The sequence below is a fragment of the Cyanistes caeruleus genome, chromosome 5 (genome assembly GCF_971803275.1).
Source record: "Cyanistes caeruleus chromosome 5, bCyaCae1.hap1.1, whole genome shotgun sequence".
In the NCBI taxonomy this organism is placed as follows: Eukaryota; Metazoa; Chordata; class Aves; order Passeriformes; family Paridae; genus Cyanistes; species Cyanistes caeruleus.
Genome location: NC_141705.1, coordinates 80,502,545 through 80,522,038, shown reverse-complemented (window position 1 = coordinate 80,522,038; position 19,494 = coordinate 80,502,545). Strand labels below are relative to the sequence as shown.

The following is a 19,494-nucleotide window of genomic DNA, read 5'->3' as shown; positions in this document are numbered from 1 at the left end:
AAGTTGCTTCTCGGTTTCTCCATTAGAAAACCATTTGCCAGGGATCAATTCAAGTGTGGCTGACACACGAAATGAAATATGTATCAATCCAGCAGGAAATGGTAACAGACATTAGTAGACAGCAGAATCACATCAGTTACATGCACTCACCAACAAGAAGGCTTGGGTTGTATTATCTTGGGAAAAACAAGGATCAGCAGGATACACTGGAGCAGAGGTACCATTACTGCAGGCAATGCCAAGGGTGCAAGAAACACTATCAAAGAGGAAAAAAATTACATCAGGCCATAATTTAAATATTATTCCCATATTTAAATATCATTTAAAAGGACAATTTCTAGTGTTTTAAGGGTTTTAAACTGTAAAAAGCAGTTTAAGATTTAGACAGGGTTTAAAGTGCTTTAGAAGTTTTTTCAAGTACTGCAAAGGCATCAATTTATACCAGTATAAATTCAGAATAACTGAGAATTAAGCAATCTTAGGACTGTGGATTAATTTTGAACTCTGTCCTCCAGCAAGATGGGTGACCAAGTTTGTATTCTATGGGATCCCTTCAGCACCACCACAACAGAAATGTGGAACAGTGTTAGCACTCCGAGGAGCTGCTGGGTGCCTCCTCCTGCTCTCACAAGTGAGGTTACAGAAGAGCAGTGACAACACAAACAAGCTGTACTACCAGTGAAAACATGCACTGAGGAGAAAACTCCTTTCAGCTCATGTGTAGGAGTAGGAAAGCATGCTGATGTTATTTTAGCAGAAGAGTCTTCTATTATTTGCCACATGGTAATTCCAAAATATCTGAATGAAGCTAATAGTGTCTGTATGTATTTCTGCACACTGATATATAAATATATACACATATGTAAAATGGATAAGCGATTCTAGATCTTGATTATTAACTGGGACACATGTGGGAGCCATCTGGGCCACCCAATTTCCAGTCTTATTCCTTTCAACACTTGCTGAACCCTAAATTATCACAGCTTTTTAGGCATGCTGGCTGCAATTACTGTGGTGCTGGGACATCGTTCATCCAGTCTCTGTGAGCCCTCTGGTTGCCTCCTCAGGGCACTTTAGTAATGAAGGAACAAAGTAGAGTTTTCTTTTATTGGAATAAAACCTTCCTAATCTACCATGCTGGATAAATCAGGGGGTTTATCATCACCTAGGCAATGTAAATCGACAAGCAGTGGAAAATAATTCAGCAGAGTTGAGTGAACTATCTGTGCCCAGTTTCCTCAAATGTGAGATGACTCAATTGGAGGCAAATTCCACGTACTGCTCTGCACAAAGGTGAGGATTTCTGTTTGTAAACAGCCAGATGAAGTGTTCTTTGGATGGTTTGTGGGCTCCTTGTGGATTGACAGCCTTGATCTCCCCCAGCACCAAAAGTTACGGATAACCCTAATCAAATGACAACCACTGGCACGGTGCAGATGAGAAATTTTCATTTCTATGTATATTATGATACACATACAACTACAAACCTCTGTAGGGATCTTTCTTGCAGGCTCTGCGTGCTGCTGTGTTTGGGTTTCACCAGGAGGAGCAGCTCCCAGGGCTCTAAATTGCATCAGTGATGTCCAGACTTCAGAGTGACTAGGAGCAGTCACTCCAAAGGGCCACCTTGGATAAAAGCTTCCCTCCTAATGCACTGCAATCTTCTCTCCTTCTGTATAGCAGAGAACAAAATGTCATCCCCACCTGTTTCTCTCATTTTTATTTTTTTTTTTTAATAAGTTACTTTAAAAAATGTCCAACTGTGTAGGTTATCTATTGTCATTTACAGGAGCAGAGATTCGTGCCTCATCCTAGCCATGATTTGTACCAGAGTGTGTCACACAGGTATTTTCTGGTCCTTCTTTCTCCTTAAAATATGTTCTGTCTGTGCTCACTCAAAGCACTTTTTTTTTTAAAAATTAAAGAAATAGTTTCAGAGACTTCACAAGTTGCAGAAACAGGTCACTTGGAGGATTTTTGTCAGTATTTGCAGGGCAGGTATTAGAGAAAGTTACTTTAAAGTATCCCTTTGAACAGCAGATGGATGGAATGATTCGCTTCCAGCTCACTTCTGCTGGAATTCAGAGAAGCAAATCGATTTTTTTTCCCTCCCTTTTAAATTCTATTTGAGTTTTGAAACGTTGGTAATTATTCAGCCTTTATTTCATGTCACGCACTGCTCACCCTGGACTTGTTTGGGGGTTTTACCGTTGTTTTTAGCAAACAGAAGGTGTCAAACCCAAACTAGGTTTCATAACAAAGCCATTACATAACTGCCCAATTAGCAGCTCGTTCAGTGCTATTAATAGCAGCTCCACATCCAACCCACTTTGTGTAGTGCTACAAAAACTGGCAAGAGGAGGCTTCTCATTAGTTATTCATTCTCAGAGGAGAATAAATGAACTTGGTGGAGATCTATGAGATCAAGAGTAACGTGCTGATTATTAGCTGCCAGGCTGCTGCCTCTCCCACTGCTCCCTGCTTTTCCTGACTCCCAGGAGACGTTCATCCCTTCAAGCCTGTGTGGACATCTCGTGTGCATCCCAGACAGAGACACAGCTCCCACCCAGGTGGGCTCAAAGCCAGGAACCCCTTGGAATCTTTTTTTTTTTTGGAACAGTGTCTGTAATTTGGTGTTACCTTTCACTGACTGACATGCCAGTGATGTTTCACCCCACAGCTGGCTGCCCTGGTCCTCCATTTCAGCTGTTTTGGGCTGGGTGTTTGTTGGTCACCCTGTGACCACTCTAGCACAGACAGATACTCAGAGCAATCTGACCAGTCTTTTGGAAGAAAAATTTTTTTACTGGAGTTTTGATCATTTTAAGCCACTTGAGCTGCTGACCACATAATCTGATCCAGAACTTCTTGTAACTTTCTGCACAATACTTTTTTTTACTTTCAAAGATCAGATCTGATTTCTATTTTAAAAGTAGGCTACTTAAAATGTTGCAGCATGTGAGCTGGTTTGATCTTACATTGCTCTGTTCCTGAACTCCACTGTGGAAATAAAGAATTTGTGAAGATATTTTCTGTGGCCTGATGACAACCTTACGTTCTTTACCACAGTGACTTCCTTTTACATTGGATCTCTCATCTGATAAAAACATAGGTCAAATCTCTCTCTATATATATATCTATACCTGTTTCTAACACAATTTCTGCTCTTGAGGTCCATATTTTCTTCTCCTTGGGTACCTCCAGTGCTCCTGGATTCCAGACTGGTTAAGGCTTTACCTCTCTGCAGTGCATTGTGCTTCCCATCAGCTGCTGCCTATGGGGATACCAGAGTCTCTTGCACTCCTTTCCCCTAGGCACAAGTTGCTTCAGAATTAAGGACTGACTTATAGTGGTACAAAATGAGCTGCATAATTAAAGGGTCTGACTGAGTATTGATTGAGGTTTCTGTTCCTGCGTTGCTTCCTTGTTGACACTGTTGTTTTTCAGCCCTCTGTACTTGTCCTACAGCTGTAGGTCCTCCCTGGGGGAAAAGAAATAAGAAAACAAGAGGAGAGAGATTTCCAGGGTCACCTACATGGGTTAGGTAAAGTAGAAAAAGAACAGGCACTTTGTGTCATGGGCTTATTGAACCACACACTGTAAATCCCCAACAGTGGCTTTCCTTTGATTTGTCATTTCATTTTTAACTCCTATCCATGTTCTCACTTTTCTCTCCTACTCCATGAACTATTCAATCATCAATGTCAAATGTAAAACTGGAATGCAAAAACATGAAATGTAAACACTTTTTTTTCTGTCCCTACATAATCTCTCTATGCCTTTGTGCATATTGATATAAAAACACACATGTAAAGTGGATAAAAGATTATAGATCTTGGTTATTAACTAAGATACATGTGGGAGCCATCTGCATAAGTAAAATCATCAATGTTTTTATTTTCTCTGTTAGTATATTGTGATAATATACTATTTTTTTATGTTCATGTATTAATCATCCATTTCAGTGAGATTCAGTATGTATTTTGTCCTTTCTTACACATTTTTATACCTTCAGGATACACAAAGAGCCCCACACCGCCCATCCACAATGATGGTGCTATTCACAATCCAGGTGGTCTCTCTACTTTTTCCATTTGTGGCTAATTCAACATGAAGCAGGTCTTGGGTTGCTGGTGGGAAAGCAGAAAAAAAATGATTGGACTTGAGATTCCAGCACTTTTTATTTTTTCACACTGAAAGGGAGTGTGCTCTTTAACACTGCAGTGTGTGAGAATGTGCAAGTGTACAAATGGCAAGCTGGAAAACTGGTATTGCCATTAAGGGAATGCTACATTTTGGTTTGAAAAGGAGACCAAGCTTACTTGTGGCACAAAATTGCTTCTCTGCCTTCCTCCAGAACAGAACTAAATGCTGCTTCAGGGCCTGAATTACTGCCCACTGTATTTCTGTGTGCTTGATTTCAGAACTAAGTAGAAAACAGCAATCAAGTTTTCTTTCTGAAAATACTTTCAAAGATACTGCCTTGGTTTTTGACAAATTTTATAGAAAAGCAGGGGGAAAAAAAGTTAAAATCAAAGGAAGATTTTAATAATAGTTTTTCAAAACTCAGTAAGACATTCAGAACTGGAACAGGCTGAACATCTCTGAATCCTGTCTCAGCTTCAAAAGGGACATTGCAGGGATTGCATTAAATTAGGCTGCTATTCTCCCACTTTGCTGAAAAAATGAGTGTCCTTTCTGTGTAGAATAACTGGGTAGGATAAGCTTTAAGAATGGCTGGCAAAGGCCTTGGCACAGAAAATGCAGGTTTCCCCTCCAACTCCGTGAACCATTTCACCTTCAGTGTGGATCTGTCGAGCTAAAAGCCTTACAGAAAAATGACTGTGACCTATTTTGTTTCATAGCAAACGTGGCTCTGATGCTCAGATAAAGATTCCTGCATTTCCTGAGTGCTCAAAGCTACTTACATGGCAGAAGATTGCTTGGTAAGTAAGGATTTGTAGGATCCAACAAGGCTAAGAGCATAAGAAACACAGGGCTGTGTCAAACCACCGGCCCCTCCGCCCCCGATCTCTCACAGCAGAAGGAAATTCCAAGCAGGAAGAAATTGTTTGCTGAGAGGGTGAGGAGGCACAGGCTGCCCAGAGAAGCTGTGGCTGCCCCTGGATCCCTGCAAGTGTCCGAGGCCAGGTTGGAGCAGGCTGGTCTGTGAAAGGTGTCCCTGCTCATGGCAAGAGGTGGGAACAAGCTGAGCTGTCCCTCCAGCCCCAATCAGCCCACGATTCCAAGTGATTCCACGTGCACAGAAAGGCCTGGCTCACCCTCCCCAGACAAACTCCTCCCTGTGGGTGCCAGACCCCACTGCTGGGCTCCTCGGTGAAGCTGCAGGAGCTGGGCTGGGCTCAGCCCCACCCTCGCTGCTCCCAGCAGCAGCAGCAGGGCAGCGCCGGGTCCTGCACATCCCAGAGGCATCACAGGAGCTTTCTGGGACTCCTGGCTCTGGCTTTATGTCATCTGTACACAGCACCGATACAGTCCAGACACAATTAAAAAAATATCCAACCATTCAAGCAGCTTTTCATCTGACAAACCTCTAAGTGAAGGATTAATATGCCCTGAGAGATTCAGAGAGATAAAAGCTTTGTGTTTAGTTCAACAGCCCTGCCAAAGGGTTCAGAAAGCTGTTTCCCAAGTGCTAAAATACAGCCCTCATCTGCATTTGTTATTTAGCATCCCTGGAAGTATAAACAACAGTAGCTCATGCATAAATTCACCCATCATTGGCAGAAAAGTGAGTCTGTCCATGATGTAAGATTTCTTCTTTACTTCAGGTTGTGGAGAATTCTCAGGATTCTGGTTGTATTGTTTATCTCATCACCTTCCCAGTCTCAGCTGAAAAATAAGAAGACATCTACTTGACCTTGAAAGCTCTGATTTGAGGAAAAGGTATATTCTAAATTATTAAAGCAAAGTGGTTCTATGCAGTTCTCTGCTCTACCTGCAATCAAGGTTTACTCATTTATTTTCTAAAAAAAACCCAACAAAACAACAAAAACCAACAAAAAAATCTAAAAATATTAAAATCATCAAATACCAGTAATGCACTGGGGTTTTACCAATTATGCCCATTTTGGGGAGCTCCTAGAAACATTACAAGTTTCTGGTGTGAAAAAGACATGTGGTTGATACACTTTCTCACAGTGTGTTTTCTTAACAAGCAGAGTATCGGTCCCAAACATTTTTCCTCAGTAGAGCACATTTGCTCTGCCTTTCAGACCCCTTTTTTTTCAAGGTGGATGAATTTGTTTAATAACTGAACTACTGGTAATGGAATTATCTCCCGTGTCTCTATAAAAGGAAAGCATATGCTTTTATACAAATTATTTATAAGCAAATGCCACAGTTGAAGTTATGGGCATTATAAATAATGCCTGTCAGTTGAAATCTTTCTCAAGTTGAAAATTTAGGTTACATTAAGCTAAGTGAATGGAATAACAAGGAACCGGGGAGATTCAAGGTAGAAGTACCTCTCCATTTGCATAATGACTGAACAGGAGGCAAACTGCTCAAGAAATGAATGTTTATATCCTGATGCTCCTGAGACATGAGCAGCTGCTCTTCTCAGAGGTATCTGAGGTGCTGGCCCAGCTCAGAGTGCCTGCAGGCAGAGTAATGGGCTGGTGTTTGCAGGGAGACAGGCACCCAAGGAACCTCTGCCTGTGACAGCCCTGACAGCGTTCCAGTGCTGCCAGCAGGCAGTGAGTTGACCCCAAAAAGCTGCTGCTTTAGGGGATCCTGAGCTCAGTCCTGCCTGGCATTAATTGCTGCTTCCCAGCCCAGGCCTTCTGGAGGGGTTACCTGAGAGCTTGGCAATTACCTGGATATCATTAAAACTCAAGAGGTGATTTAGGAAAACAGCAATAGGGAATGAAAGGGCTCCCAAAGGAGATCCTGGATCAGAGAAAATGTCTTTGCTTGCTGTCCCATCTTTAATTAATTTACAAATACATGTGCCTAACTAAGCATTTGCTAGTTTTCTTCTTTTCAGAGAGACTGATAGCAACAGAAAGGGTTGAATCTATGAAATTGCAATGTGAATGACAACATTTGAGGCAACAGAAAATCTCAGCAAGGAATTTATGAGCTACTTGGTTTTCTTTCCCATTTTTTTCACTTGATTCCTTTTCAGGTCAGCCTGCCCATAAGTCTTGTCTTTGTTGTAGGCATACAGGAATTGAACATATAGGACCAGAAGGATGTTTCTGGGCCATAACAGCCACCTCTAATAAGGGCAGCTTCCCCTCTTGCCTTCCTCTGCTAATCAGATTAAAATTGTACTCCAAGCCAATACAACATTATCAGTTAGAAAACTTTGCTTCACAGCCAGTGCACACAAACCCATTTTCAGCTTGGAGCCATTTGTTCAGCTCTAGTGCTATCCTTTAATTTCCATTAAGCTTGTCCCCAAATGCTGTTAATACCATTTCTGTGTTCAGAGTGCAGCTGCATCCTCTCTCAGTCGTTGCTTTCGGGCTCTGATCAGAAGACAGGTTTTTCTTTCCCTTGTCATCCTTGGATGGCTGTTCAGAGCTGCTCAGATTAGGCTGTTCCATCCCCTGGCAGCTTTTCAGCTTGGATTTTCTCTTTTTTAAATATGGTAAAGCCAAATTCTACGCATTAATTAAAATTACATGTCTAAATCTGATTATAATTATTATTTGGGGGACATCTCATCAGCCCTTCTCTATGCCTGCTTAGAATAGAAAAAAAAAAAATGTACTATATCTAGTGTGATAAAATCTGGCACCACAAGTCCCATTTAACCATCATCTGAGTAAGACAAAGTCAAGCCCATCTCTAAATAGTTGTTTCCAAGTGATAAGGAAATTAGGTGCTCAGACACCCAACTAGACACAGCCAAGATTTAACTGGGATTTTATCCAAAAGAGGAAACTCCCTCCCTCTCCATGAGAAGAAAAAGTTTGGGTTGGAACATGAGTAAAGTATACCAGATTTTTGATTCATCAATGTTTTTCCTCTTACCTGTGCTCATTTATAAACAATGGTAGAAAGAATTTGTTTCTTTGGGAAACACTTGTGTTTCTGTCCTTGTTGTGTTTAAAAACAAATACATCCTACATAGTGTATTTTGCATTAGTGAACTTGCAGACCACTCCACTGCGTATTGCACGCACGCACACACACACACTGATGTGCATCACACTGATCTGTATCATACTGCTCTATTTCCCATTTCTTAAAAACAGTCTCCAGATTCTCTGTGCAGCTCATAAAAGCCCCAAATCCCACTTTTTCCCTGACTTTAGCAGCGCATAACTGTGTTTCTAGGGGAGTTGTATATGAATTACCATGTCTGATTGTACAGTAATAGATGTCCAGGGATTTCCAACCTTTGCTATCTTCTTGTTACAAAGGAACCTGCCAAACATGAGCTTTTCTTTCAGGAAAAACAATTAGCCATGCACAATGAAATCATGGATTCTTGCTATTTGGGAACTTCTCTGAACTTTTGGCAGGGTTGCTCTGGAGACCCATATTATAACCTCTCCTGATGGTTGGCACCCCATAAATATTAGAGTCAAGAGCAATCTCTGCTTATAATTGTCCAAAGGAATAAGTTTCTGGCTCCTTTCATGATGTCATTGGCATTGTGAAAAATAATTGCTGAGGTTAAAATGTCTCTCAGTGACCTGTCTTGCAGTAAAATTGCTGTCAAATTGCTTACTCACAGTCACCACAACTCCCCCAGGGCTGGTCTCTGTGACCTGCCCACTGCCTGATTGCAACTATTAGTCTGGGAGGTTGGATGGCTCAGGGAAGATTAAGATAAATTCTCTGCATTGATCTCAGATTGAGAGGGGAAATGCCACTCCTTCATTTGGAGATGGATCAGTGGAAATAATTTTCAAATACTACTGACTATTCATGAGGTGAAAACAATTGTTAGCTCCTTGCAGCAACACAGTTTTCTTATTTAAAATGAACATCATTGTTCAGAAATAACTCCCACATTACCATCTCATTTCCCTTCCCCAGAAAGGTATTAAATGTGATCAGTGTGCTCACACAGGGAAACAAATAAATGGTAGAAAATTAGTTCTGACTAATGGGAGCTCTGAAAGCAGTGAAGAGATGCACAAACCCAGTTTGCTTCCCTAGCTTGGTGTTAGGATCCTAACAGAAATTCTCCCTGTCCCACAGGAAAGGAGGAAATCCATAAGTGCCCCATTGGCTGTGTAAAAAGTTTTAAGGCATCCTGGAGAGTTCTCCTGTTGTGGCTAGCCAAGGCTGCCCTGGTAAGGAGACCCTTGAACTGACACAGAATGGAGAAGTCAAGAGGAAAGAGAAGGCAAGAATCACTTACCAGGAATCAAGATGACAAGAGAAACATCAAGGAGCTGCTTAGCACAAGGAAACATGTGACTGAAGTCCATTGCAGCAGATAAATAAAAGCATTTGGAATTTTATATTGGTTAGCCTGCATCCATGTGAGCCACCAGCACTTGCATCTGGTAGCGTTTGGGAGGTGGTTTGGTTGCTTTTGTTCTTCACGAATTAAAGGTTAAATCACTGCCTGGAGCCAGAAGCAAATGGGTAAAAGGGAAGTAATATCAGTAAATATAAAAAACTTAGGTAATCATTATGACAACAATCTGGACACTCGCTGTCTTGAACAAAGCCCCTACAAACCGAAGCACGAAGAGGAACTGACCCTCAGTTTCTTCAACAGGAACATCCTTGAGCACAAAGTGGAGGAACAAGGAACTAACTGTAGTTTGATGGCAGCCTCAGGATTTCTACAAAAAGGATTTTCTACAGGAGAGTCCCCAAACACAAGAAGCCATTTCCAGCACTAAATAACAGTATATTTTAGTTGGTGTTTAAGAGACAGTTCCACAAGCCAAGACCAATTTTAAGGAACATGAGGTGTGAGAGAAAATAGAATTACACTGCAGGAAGTGACAATTGAGAACTTAATAAAAACACTTTGAGTAGATGCCCCCAAAACCACAAGCTCAGGCTAAAAAAAGAGAACTGCAGGTTAAAAAGCAGCCTGGCTTTGAAGGAAATGAAAGCCACAGTAGAGCGAGATAAATATTGCTGTTTTCATTTCCTTGCTCTGTTCAACAGCATTCCCTTCATTCCCAGGCATGGGCTAAGAGAAGAAGGAAAAGGGGATAGCAGTGACTGTAAGTGAAAACTTGTACTTTAGAGAAAGGGAAGCAAAAGGCATGAAAAGATTCGTTTGGCAAGCAGAGCTGAAACACTGAGAGGTTTTCAAATGTACCTTTGGTCCCCATGCTGTCCATGGCAGCTTTGGAGCAGTTTGGGAAGCAGGACCAGGAGCATCTCTCACACCACCCCAAAAGCACTTGGTTTCAGGAGTTTTGTGTTTAGCAAGACGTGAAGTTGTAAAATGCCATGGGCAGGTTGTACATCAAAAAGCAAAGGACAGCTGCCTTCTGCTGAAAAGTAAAAATGAAAATGACATTTGGAATACAGAAAAGTATAGACAATTTCACTAAATGCAGCTGTTGGGGAAAAAGGCCCAGGGCCTGTTTTGAGCTTATTAATGCCAGTGATGGGTTTGAGAGTCTGACAATTGGGTAAAGATGCTTCTTTTCTGAGTAAAATATTACAGTGATGCCACAGGGTGACCTTCAAATATGTTCTTTCCAGAAAGAGCTGTACAGGACTTTCTGGTCTGCCTGTCTCAAGGACAAGTTTAGCGAGAACACACGGCACACAGGGCTTGGCCCAAGCTCCTTCCTTTTGCCCAAGTCAATTACACATAAATTAAGTTGTGCTCCTGTGTTTTCCTCATCTTCTCTCACAGCCTTTCATCAAAAAGGCATTTAAAATAAGCATTTCCTTCCTCCATCACTTGCTAATGTTGTCACCCCAAGGTGAGAGTGGGTTCAGACAAAGAAAGCAGGAGCAGGATCCCAAGGCTGCCCATTCCTTTGGAACCCGATGCTTTACTTCAGCAACTCCTCTGGGTCCCACTCTTTCAAAGCTTTACAGTTCTTGCCAGCTCAGAGGCTCTGGTTTCAACCTTTTCTTTACGGTAACTGCTGGCTGTACCAAGCCAAGAGAACATATTTTTCAGCACAGATAAATCCCTTTCGCTCACATCTGAGAATAAGACGAACACATGAGCGTTCACTACATCTTACTGTGAGCATGGAGAGAAACAAGGCAGCCAAGGCAATAAATTCCATGAGAAAGGCTTCTCCCAGGTGACCAGCAGGAAGTAAATGAACAAAGGTACATATGTTAGGCGAGGTGGAGTCCACAGCAAGACACATGTAGAAGGGAGGGAGAGAATAAATCTTTCCCTTATTCTCAGTGGAACTGTATTAATCTTGCCTCAATTAGGCTTTTCTTACCTATTCCTTTTCTCCAATGGGCAAGCAAATAAAATTCATAGGAAGGATGGAAAGAGGAGAGGCACAGCTGAGGCAGAATGTTCTCTCTGGATGTCTGGAGAAGAGCCACCTTCCATTTTCACTCCTGTGGGGTACAGAGTGTATCTCATGTACAGTAACAGAAAGACACAGTCACCTCTTATGACCAGGCTGCCTGCTGCACTCCTACACACACAGAGAAGTTCCTGTGCCTTAGGTGTGTGGGAAGTGGGGATTTGGAGGGGACCTTCACAGCGTAACCTTCAGATGTGACAGAGCACGTTAAACATCTCCTATGAGCAAGTGACACAGCATGCAGAAACAGACACAGGAATTATTCACAGCTTTCTTACCCAAAGGCTTTTCACATTTGTTGAAAGCACAATCTGCTGCAGTCAGTGAGATCTACCTCCTCTATTTCTGCCCCAAAAAAGAGTACTTATCTTGTCATCTGCCTATCCATCACCTTCTGATGTACCACAGCACCACGGATCCCTACTAACAGCACTGGATCAACACAACATTCCCACCAGGCAGGACCCAGCTAGCACTTCCCCATCATCACACATCCCCAGGGGAAGCCTACCAGCAAACTGTCCCCAGTCCCGACCCCATTCCAGCTATACCCATACCTTCTGCCTTGCTTTGCCATTCCCACAGCCCTTCCTCATCAGAACTCTGCTGTGCTCCCAGACTTCTCTTCCTTTCTCACTGCCCTCCCGCTGCATGGCAAAACCCCTTCCCGGGCACATCCCCTGGGACCCAGCACTCTGCACTTCTCCAGCTTTGACTCAGGAATAAGTCTCTTATTTCTGAGCTCTTCTCCTGCTCCATGTGTTCCCAGTGCCCAGCACACCAGGGAGCTCTTGGGTGACCTTCCCGTGGTCCTTTCCCCGTCCTTTGCTTATATAACGTGTATGACTCATTAATATGAAGTCGCCCGTAACACGGAACATCTGGGTCTGTTTTTGGTTTTCTCCTTCCTCTGTGAAGTTGTCAAGTCAGCTTCGGGATATTTTGTCTAAAGTTGATCCTTACAAAGTTGATGTAATTAGGATGGGAAATCCTTTCCAATTTCATCTTTTGGGGGATAATCCCATGTTGCTGTATGCTATTTCCTCATTGGATGTTTGTGTTAGGAAAACCCTTTTCTTCCTAGTTGTGTTTTCCTTGTAGTTTTGGAACAGATAATCCTTGGGTCATTAACACTTTCTGTGGTCCTGTTGAGCTCCTCTTACCTTGTATTCCCCTCTGTATACCATCTGTCTGGTATTTCAGTGCTTGGATGAGCCTCTGTTTCTTGGGGGATGTGGCCCTTTCCACACAGGGCATTCTCTGTTTTGCCTTTAAAAATGTACCAGATTTGTAAATCTGAGGGTAATGATTTATAGCCCAACTGCTCCTAATTCTCTCATTACTAGTCAAACAAGGACTTCTTCCAAATGTCAGATAACAGATGGTGAAGAGAAATTTTATTTCCAGTTCTTCCTAGACTAACATCTGACGTAGCGTGGAAAAAGGAACAAGAGGGCAGAGCTGGACACAGATTCTAAACATATTTGGGTTTAATCAGCATTTAAAACCCTCTCCTATTTTGGTCAAAAATTCTTACTTTCAAATATGGCTCAAAATTGATTTTAAAAACTATTTACTACTTTATAAAGTTCATTTGTTTTTAAGATGCAGAGATGTCACAACACAATCTCGAAGTTTTAGTAACAATAAAAAACCCAAACAAGTTACATTGTAACAAATCTATTTATGTTTTCCTTAGCAACAAATTACTGTTACTACAATTGTAGCAAAATGGAGAGAAACAGCAGAAAAATGTCTGTGGGATACTCTTCATAACCCAGGACTTGATGTTAAGTCTAGAAACCTTAATATTAAACACTGAATCATGTAAAAGGCAACTAGTACTTATATCACTTTTATACTATATATATATATATATATATATATATATCTCACTAGTACTTATATCACTTTTATACTATACTTTTATACTAAAGGACACTATTTCTGTCTGTTTTAGATTATTGCAGGGCTGGTGATTCTTATCCATTGTGAAATCTTTATAACCAACTTCACAATTTCCAGTCTCTAACAAGATCTCTTTTGATTTTCTTAGGAATTTTATTTCAATATATATATATATAGTTAGTTAGTTTGTTATTGGCCATTTGTTAATTTTCTTGACCTTGAAACTAGCTATATATTTTAAGGGGAATTAATTAATTATGATAATACCCATAACAACCTGATAATATAGTGTGAGGTACTTAATGTACATATATATATGTTAAAAAAATTGTATGTAGACAAAAAGGAGAAGAAAATTCTAAAGAAAGTCCTATTTAAGAAATGCACTTTACTGCCATGTTAGGAGCCACAAGATCCCAAGAGTACCTGAAATTCCCTGGACAGCTGTGAACCATGATGGGCTCCATTATTCATTTGCCTTTTCCGATGCATTTGCTGAGTTGTTGTGTTTAAGGAATGAGGAAAATGTTTGATTTACTCTTAGAGTTAGTGCTGGAGATTTTAGTGTGTGTGTTCTTATTTTTACAGCAAAACTCTCTTGTGACTTTGAGGCACCCACCTTTTGCCTGTTTCCAACGCATATCCCTCAGGGGGAAAGAAAATGTTCTGTCTCATTTTTGGCAAACCATGGCAATATCTCCTTCCCATTAATGTCAATGCCAATCCCTCCTTTGCAGCCTGGATGGGAAAGATTTAAAATTTGTTAAAGTAATTTAAACAACAGCAGCGATTTTTCATCTTTGTCAGCTGCCTCAGCCCAAGAGTCTTCCTCAAATGAATGTCTTCCTCAAAACCTCAGCCAGCACCATTCCCCACCCCAGCAAAACTTAATGACTTCACAGAGGAACCCAAACACAAGGAGTAGTTGCACTTGTAGTTTACTCATCCTTGCTCGGCCTCAGCCTCCTGCAGGAACAGCAGAGCTCTTTAAAATCTGTGTGTTCTGTGGGTGGTGATCAGGGCATCTCCCTGACACAGATGGAGCCCTGAACAACCATTTTATGTGATCACCTTCTACAGAGATCTGTGACCAGAAAGAGAATGATCTCCTCTTCAACTGAAGGCAAGCAAAAATAGCAGGGTTGAATAAAGTAAGTGGAAGTGCTGTGAAATCCATGGCCTGAATGATCTGTGCACTGTTCTTGGTGACAAAGGGGAGTTCAGTTTCTAGCATTTGGCACATCACTGTGGAAGAGTCGTGGTGTTATGTGCTTTGTCAGCGTTTATGGGCTCAGGCAGAAATCAGTGGGTAAATAAAGAGATATGAATTGGTGTTGGTTTGGTTTGTTGGGGCTTTTTTTTTGCAGAAAACCCGGGTTTTGGAGCTGGTCTTGTGCTGGGTGAGAACCTGACCCATGATTTCTGTGTTTGTTACCATCACAATGCTGCTGCAAATGCTGCTCACAGCACCCTGAGTGGTGAAACAACAAAAATCGTGGAATCACTGGGGCCGGAAAAGACCTTCTTGACCATTGAGTCCAGCTTTGACCAAACACGACCATGGCCAAGAACTCACTGTGCATCAATGGAATATCCTGAAGGCTGAAAATTTACCATGGAAATCTGACTTGAGGAAAACAGATGAACATGTTTTCTGCTCATTCTGGCGATACAGATAAATATAAAACTCAGGGGGAAAAAAAGTTTGTTCTTTAAGGTTGCATGCACTGCTAATAAATAAAAAATTAGATCAGATTATAAATACCAGATCCTCACACAATGAAATTCACTTTCTCTCCGTTGATTTAAGCAAGTATTAAATTGATTTAAAGGCAGCTGTGTCAACTTCTATTGCCAAGGGGTTTGGTTCTGAATAGCTAAGAACTGCATTTCTTCAAGTCTTTTGTAGTTATCACTCCCATGGTGCACAGAGAGGCTGATCATGTCTCAGCAAAGTGGTGTTTGCCAGACAAGTGAACAAAATCCAGATCCCTCACCACGTGACCCTGGTTTAGATCATTCCATGTGGGGACACATATGGATAGGGAAGTACATTTTTTCATATATAAATTGAAAATATTAAAATAAACATGTATTTTATATGTAGACTGAAATAAAATAATATTGATTTTACATAGACAACTTCTCAAATGATATATATAATATATTAAAATGAAAATTACCAATTCCTTCTGGCTTGATCCCCTGCCTTGTCTTTGCTCCCTCATATGTGTTCAGTCATCCCTCAAGCTGGCTTGCCCCTGAAAGACCAAGTAACCAGAGAGAAACTTCTCTAAATCTCAAATTACAATAATCCAGGATTTAAGAAGCAAAATGGTACCATTACTGCAGATTGTAACTCTGGAGAAATAGGTCAGAGCTGCAGTTCATCTCACCACTGCTACCAACAAATGAGGTCACCATTTGCTTTCTTTTACTGTGTTGTTGCTTTAAAAGAAAAGAGCTTATTTTTCTGTATTGATAAAGGTGATGAATTCCCAGGCAGCAACACGAGAAGGGATAAGAGCAGGAATTAAATCTCTGTCCTATGTGGCCTTGGGTATCCAGTCACACACAACACAGGCACAGGCTCTTTTTAAGATTTCTTTTGCAATCACAAACACTGTTCCCATTCGGGTGCACACAATGTGCATGCAAGCCTAACAGCATTTTCCAAATAGCCTCAGTGGAAAGGATGAACAGGTAGGCTCTTCTCCCTCCTGGAACGTGCATGCTCTGGGTACTTCTCTGAGAGAAGCTGTCTCTGCAGAACAACTAAAGGCAATGAAAATAAGAATGCCAGCATTTTCTGTAATTGCTTTTTGTGGAATGTAGTCATTCAAGGAAGAATTTGTGCAGTTGGTAAAGGCAGCGTGATTACAAAAAAAAATAAAAAATACAGCCTCCCTATAAATTCTCTGTGATCCCTGAGGAAACCTCAGGAAAAAGGCCATTGCAATGCAGATTTGCATGGTTCCCTGAAGGATACTGCACTTCCACAAATCCTCCCTTGAAGAGATGAAGCTTTCCAACAGTTTGTGCTCAAATACAATTAATTTTGATGCCCCCTGCATGATTACAAGTCTAATGTTTAGTTTTGCTATCAATTACCACAAGAGACTCTTCCCAGGTCACTACTCTGTGAGCTCCTATGGCTTCATTTACATTGAGCCATCTCCATCCTCTCTATAAATTACAGATTTGGAGCACAATGGTCTCTCTGAACCGGCTGAAGTGTAAAGGAACAGTAATAATAATAAATAAATAGTAAGTTAATGCTTTTGCTGTCAAGCATTAGAAGCATGGAAGAAATTAATGACACCTCTCCTGCTCTACATCCTGACAAACAAGTTCAATTTTGGTTCAAATAATAGATGCTGATGTGAATGAAAAGACTTGGGTGCAGGTGACCCACTGGTACAGCCTTGTGTGCAACCGTTTACTAATTAATGCACCTTCTTAATGGCAAGTATTTGTATAGGTGTTGGTATTTAGGTAATTGCTCACCATTTGTAAAAATCCAATCAGCTTGTGCTAGGAGAGAGATGTTAGTTCTTTTCTCATTAAGAAAGGTCACCGTATCAGGAACCCTCAAAGTTTGAAGTCAAGGTTTTTTTGAAGTTTTCTGCTTCGCTATTCACCTGAATATATACATCATCTATGAAATATTTACAGAGGAAACCACTTAGAACAATGAAATATAAATGAGTCCAATGCATTTCTCTGCCAGGTTTTACCCAGAGCGGTATTTGGGGGCTTATGCAGGGATAGGATTGCCTAATGAAGCCGGCCAAGTGGAATCAATATGAGAGTAATTAATTTAACTCCGTCTTTTTATTTTTCAAAGTGACAGATTTATGATGGTGCATGAAAGAAACATGAAGCATTACCATTTTCCCTCTACTGGAGGCAGACTGGGCAGATGAAGATGACTGGTGTTCCTTATGTGCCACAGGGCTGGAGAGGAAAGCTCTGAGCTGAAGGCAAAGGGAACGAGGAGGAGCTGGGAATAGCAGGCTTGGTTATCTGATACCTGCAACCATTCTGGGGGAACCACCACCAAAGGACAGATGTCATTCGGAATAACCACAGCATTTGGGGCACTTCCCCGGAACAGGCAGTGAGATTAGACCATACAATTACAGAACAAACACACATTGTATCCGCTGGAGCTCTTTACAGCCATCTTTATTTGATCTACTTATGACCCATCTCAATTGCTGCACTTGGAAAGAATAATTATTGTCCCAAAAGCTACAGTTTTGTTTTCTCTTTTATTATTTTCCCCCAGATATCCTGCTCTTCCTTCTCTCCTTTCTTTTTTAATGTAAAAGGACTCTAACAGCCCTACCAGCTGCAGAAATGGAGAAACCAAAGGAATAAAAGCATTTATATTCATTCTCTCTCTTTGCATTATTCTTGACTATAAATATTTTTGAATGTTGTCTCTGTGGCTACATGCAGAAGTTGCCTTTAGCTTTAGGCTTTAGCAGCTTAGTCACCAACACAGTGAAAACCAGTAAGCCTAAGAACCCCTGGCACTTCACATCAACTCAAGAGCTGTTCCACTGACACTTGATAGATCACTGCAGTAGCAATATTTGGAACACTACACGAATTAAACAAGGGCTTGATTCCCATTCTATGGATAAGATGTGCAATTACTTTGCTAAAAGAGTGCAAAGATAGCAAACTGAGTGTATGTGTGTTACACTTTCCTTTTTTAGTATTAATTTCCCCTCTCCTTGATCAAACTAGTGGAAGTATTAAAGCTCTTGACCAACAATGGTAGTTTCAATTTAGACCACTTCAGTTTGGTAAGCACTTTCAATTTTAAGTACATGCTCCAGCAATTCCAGCAATACAAAATACTTTCCTTTACAGCTGCCCAGAATAATACAGGATTTGAGCTCTCTTAACTCTTACTCTCCAAACTCCAAGGGGAAAATATTAGTGCATGCTGGGAGTCCTTACAGCAATTTCTGCCAAGCGATGAAAAAACCCTGTCGTTTTACTGGTGTGTGCTGATTGTTTCTGAGCAATAAAGGAGATTTTGGAGGGTTTTGTAGGTGAGTGTGCACCTGTGCAGCCTGTGTGTGGTGACTGTGTCACCCCGCACCAGGTTGTACCTGCTCCAAGGCCTGCAGATCTCATTGGAAGCTCTGTTTATTCCATAGGCTGTCTGTGTTTGCAGTAGGTAAAATGGCTTTCCAAGCCAGTAGGAAGAGCCTGCTCCTGGGGAGTGCCAAGGTACTGCTGGAGGGAAGAAGAATGGAATCTTTCAAAGATGTAAAACTGCATTTTGAACACATGTAGACACTGAACTGCAATCCTGTAACGTTTTAGTAAAGCAGAATCAGAGTTTACAACGCACTGAGTGCTTCTACACCTCACTTACCTGGGAATTTCTTAGGGTTTCAATGGGACAGGCCAACTTTTTCCAAGCATTTCTCCTACTGAGAATGAGCAACCGTTGAAAAACATTGCCACTCCCAACTAACAACTCCCACACCTTCCCAGGAAAAACACACTCGATTATATGCACTGTATGAAAACAGTATTTGAACACACCATATGTGGAGGAGGAGAATGTGGGGTGACTTTCTCCTGCTCCAACTCATTCCCTTGGCTACTGCACTCCACACCACCAAAACCTGAGGAGCTGCTCGGGGCTTTTGCTGCATTTAGGTGCTGCTTTCATGTTGCACCTGGATTCTCCTTGCTCTCACACTGCCAAGCCTCTGGTTTAGCCCTGGAGTGGGAAGTCAAGCCAGCAACCAGCATCACTGACAGGAGATACAGAGTGCCCACGCCAGGTATTCATCTCACCTGCACTCTCCTATCAGTTTCCAAGTCACAGCAAAATAAATGGTACAGAACAAACCTTTCCTGGAGTTACAAGGGGACTGCCAGGCAGTAATTCACCTGTGTGTGATTTTGTACAATCACCACGTACACAAATCAAATGTGACACTTACATCAATGCAAAGTGACCATAATTGGACTCAAGCAGTCTCTTAAAACAAAAGTAAATTATCTAGATATATGTAAATAAGTCCTGAGGGTACCCTTCACACAGCTCTGCTTCCATGGCTTGATTTAGAGTTTTCAGTCCTTACAC

At 41.4% G+C, this 19,494-nt stretch overlaps 1 protein-coding gene and 1 long non-coding RNA gene across 20 annotated transcripts in view; one reads left to right on the top strand and one right to left on the bottom strand.

Moving 5' to 3' along the window:
• Positions 1-18,626, bottom strand: part of CAMK2D (calcium/calmodulin dependent protein kinase II delta) — a 148,320-nt gene extending 129,694 nt beyond the window's left edge. For 7 of the 19 annotated variants that reach the window (XR_015286560.1, XM_086888116.1, XM_086888125.1 and 4 more), the window contains exons 1-6: positions 15,557-15,634; positions 13,993-14,111; positions 5,736-5,853; positions 3,144-3,481; positions 1,488-1,672; positions 151-256 (exon numbers count right to left, since the gene is read on the bottom strand). The gene's annotated coding sequence lies outside the window, so the exon portion shown is untranslated. Of the gene's footprint in view, positions 1-150; positions 257-1,487; positions 1,673-3,143; positions 3,482-4,009; positions 4,131-5,735; positions 5,854-7,442; positions 7,605-9,346; positions 9,557-10,270; positions 10,449-11,372; positions 11,497-13,992; positions 14,112-15,556; positions 15,635-18,502 lie in introns of those variants that run through there. The other 12 variants (XM_086888117.1, XM_086888130.1, XM_086888133.1 and 9 more) reach the window with 7 other exon arrangements.
• On the top strand, positions 4,866-9,348 carry LOC147653299 (uncharacterized). Its single transcript, XR_015286609.1, has 3 exons — positions 4,866-4,946; positions 5,793-5,907; positions 9,184-9,348. It is a non-coding gene; the product is annotated as an uncharacterized LOC147653299 (long non-coding RNA).
• Positions 18,627-19,494: the final 868 nt, after the last annotated feature.